General features: G+C 36.7%; 1 non-coding gene across 1 annotated transcript; it reads right to left on the reverse strand.

The window, feature by feature from the left end:
- Positions 1-3,229: 3,229 nt before the first annotated feature.
- Positions 3,230-3,338, reverse strand: LOC145128075 (small nucleolar RNA R71). The gene has a single exon (XR_013716677.1). It is a non-coding gene; the product is annotated as a small nucleolar RNA R71 (small nucleolar RNA).
- Positions 3,339-3,787: the final 449 nt, after the last annotated feature.

Genomic DNA, 3,787 nt, shown 5'->3' on the forward strand with positions numbered 1-3,787 from the left:
TTTTGGTTTAATTCTTTGACTAAAAACTCAAAAGTCAACCTTAAAAGTCAAATTTAAAGAGTCAAACTCAAAAGTCAAACTTAAAAGTCAAACTTTAAAGTCCTTCATTTTAATGTATTTTTCAATCTTGTATTTCCACTCACGAAAACCATCTGCAGACATTAATCTTGGAATGCGCGTAGTTGTGCCCATGACAGTATCAAGTTCGTGAAAATGAGTTTGACTTTGAGATTCCATTTGAAATTAAAGCAAATTAAAGTCACAAAAGAGTTTACGGTTGATGTGATTACGACCGTAAACTGGGTTTACGGTTAATGAGTTTACGACCGTAAACTTGGTTTACGGTTGAGGTGTTTACGACCGTAAACTGGGTTTACGGTTCAATAGTTTACGACTGTAAACTGCGTTTACGGTTTGAATGATTACGGTTTGGACGTTTACGGTTTAAGCGTTTACGGTTATTGAAGCTTAGTTTACGGTTAATGAAGATTCACAGTTTATGGTTGTTTAAGGTTCTTGAGTTTACAGCCGTAAACTGAGTTTACGGTTGGCAGTAAACTCCCAGAAGATCTTCAAAAACGCGTTTTTGGTGTAGATTCGGTCCCTTTAATCACGAAAACACTAAAACCAATCTCGAACAATAAGGAATGTCAGTCTAAACAGCCGAAAACTCGATTGAGTGAAGCTTTGACACCGGTTCTTGCTCTAATACCAATTGTAAGTCCCTGAAATGCTTGTGTACCAATCAGATCTAATTGATGGTGCGGAATCCCAATCAATTGGATGATGTCAGATCAAATAGAAGAGAAGGAGAAGAAGAAGATGATGAATCTTGTATGTATTGATATGAATGAAGATCCGGATACAAGATTCACACACACTAACACACACTCTCTTTTCTCTCTCTCTCTAGAACACCTTCAAATGCACACACTTAAGCTCCTCTATTCTGTTCATCAATCTGTTCCTCACACCCCTCACCCCTATATATATACATGAGAAACATGGGCCGTAAATGGGTTTACGACCGTAAACACCCATTGGGCCGTAAAGAGGGTTTACGGCCGTAAACACCCACCTGGTCGTAAACCTGACCATAAACTCATAAAATATTACATAAAAATACAATTGCTCAGAAAAGCAAAGTATAAACCATAATTTTGACCCAACATATATTTATGCTTATTATAGAACAAAAGGTACTTATTATGTTTAATATCTGTTATGAACCGGAAAAGACATTCTCGGAAGCAATATGGAAGCTGGAAGCAAGAATGAAGAGCTTAGGCAAGAAGAAGACACAAAAAGAATGTTGCTGGATAGCTTGACCCCTCGTCAGCATTTTGGCATATCTCATGACTCGTAAATCCGATTGACTAGATTCAAAATGATCTGAAAACTAGACACAATTTCGGGCAACTTTGATGCTTTGAAAAAATGTTAATTCCCGATAACCACGACGTGGTGAATGGAATCTTCGCGACTCTTGACGATGGCTTGGGAAATACGGGATAAACACGAGGACCACGACATGGTGCCGTTACCACGTCGTGGTGGCCAGATTTTAGGCAAGTATATATATCCAAACATTATGACAAATTGGGGAAATTGGAGGAGACTTTCTGGAGAAGTATTGCGACAAAAACCCTTCTAAGAACCCTTTGGGGCCGATTTTGGAAGCTAGGAAGTCTATTGGAACAAGGATCCGCATCTACACATTCAGTTTGCTTAGTTTAATGATGTTTAGCTTAGTTTACCTTATGTTTCTGTGATCGTCAGTTGTGATTATGGGCTAAAAACCCTTGCTTTCGTTTAGTTAGATGAAACCTAAAACTATGAATTAGTTTCTTACTTTATGGATTATATGAATTTGGTTTATGCATGTGTTTGATTATCATTATCTAGCATATTAAAGTTTGTAACTTTGTTGCTTAATTTCAATTGTAGTGTAGCTTAGTGACCATTAAATTACATGAACTTGATTACCTACTGATTTAGTGACCATTAAATTGCTAGAGCTAGGATCGACCAAATCTTAAATAAGTAATAAAAGTAACAAATTTAGTTGCGCTGGAGAACATAATTGTGACCTTAATTGTGTTTGCTTAGATAAATCATACATAGCCCATCTATAATGAATAACTAATTTTGTGTTTTGCTTGTGTATGACCATACAAAGTAGTTCATGAATTGGTGAAAATATTAGTAGATTTGACCAATATCACTAATTACATATAAATTGGTAACCAGCTTAAGTAATCCATAAATAAGAACTAACCATAGGAAAAAGGTGGATTCGAAACTAAACGAAAGTGTTTTAGTATATTGATTATAACCATTTTTAGTTGAGTGCTTAAGTTTTTCTGAACTTCTAAAATCAGATAAAACCCCCACTTTTAGTTGTTTTTCTTAGTTTAGCTTTCAGTAATTATTTTATTAATTAAATACCGTTCCCTGTGATCGACACCCGACTTACCCAAGCTATACTATAATCTGACTAGGCACACTACCTATAGGTGCAGAGTTAGTATAAATTTAAATGTTGATAGGTATATTTTGTGCACATCATGTTTTTGGCGCCGTTGCCGGGGAACGGCTTATTTGATTTTTAGTTTAATTGCTTTAAGTTATTCGATTCTGTTTGTGTGGTAAAAACCACAAAAAGTTATTTTTTCTGCATTTATTTTTCTGTCTGATCAGCAACCACGTCGTGGGTATCTTGGCCACGTCGTGGTTACGTTACAGTCAATCTTTAGTTTAGTTATTTTTTATTTTTTTTTGTTCGTTTTACGCGTTTTTTTGGCATTGTTTTAGCAGAAAAAATGGGGGACATAGCAAACCATGACAATGGAAAAGTACAAGCGGCATATGAGGAACGAAAACAGATGGGGTCTTGATCCACCAAAAATCCCAACCACGACAAAGTTTGAACTTCCGGGGCACATTCTTGGCATGCTAAAGAAACTACCTTTTTATGGGAAGGAGAACGAGGACGCATATGGGCGTATAGAAGAGGTGGTAGAGATTTCACATTATTTTAATACACCAAATGTGAGTGAAGATGCGGTGATGCTTCGACTTTTACCGGTCACGTTGAAGGGTGAAGCTAAGGAATGGTTAAAATCACTTCCCTTTGGAGAAATCACGACATGGGCTGATTTTAAGACCGAGTTCATAAACCAATTTACCCCTCCTTCAAAAGTGGCAAAGCTTAAGAGAAATAACCAGAATTTTCAACAATTAGAAGGGGAGGATTTTCAACAATTAGAAGGGGAGTCACTATATGAAGCTTGGGAGCGTTACAAGAGATTGTTACGACATTTCCCTCAACATGAATTTAGTGTGCAACAAGAAATTTTGATATTTTATGATGGAGTCAATGTGTGTACTCGCCAATTTCTAGACTCGTAAGGGCCCATGACCAAGAAGGATCCGACAACAAATAAAGCTTTGATTGAAGAATTTGCAAAGCATTCAATAGAGTATCACAACTCAAAGGTGGATGTCACAAAAGAAAAATCAAGTAAATATGGAGGTCAAGATGCTATTAGTGTAGTTATTGCAATGCTCGATGTAATATAAGAAAAGATCTCAAAAATGGGAGGATCAATTCATGATAGATGTGGAGCTTGTTGGGGACCCCATTCTACTAAGGATTGTGAGGTGGAGTACAAGAGAGAACGAGATGTGAAAGAAATTCAAGAACTTAAGCATGATCTCCACCAAATTGAGCAAGTTCAGTCAGAGAAAATATCTGCTCTCGAGTCAGTGTTATTTAGATTTATGG

The sequence above is a fragment of the Lactuca virosa genome, chromosome 7 (genome assembly GCF_052849685.1).
Source record: "Lactuca virosa cultivar CGN04683 chromosome 7, Lactuca_virosa_CGN04683_v6, whole genome shotgun sequence".
Lineage (NCBI taxonomy): Eukaryota > Viridiplantae > Streptophyta > Magnoliopsida > Asterales > Asteraceae > Lactuca > Lactuca virosa.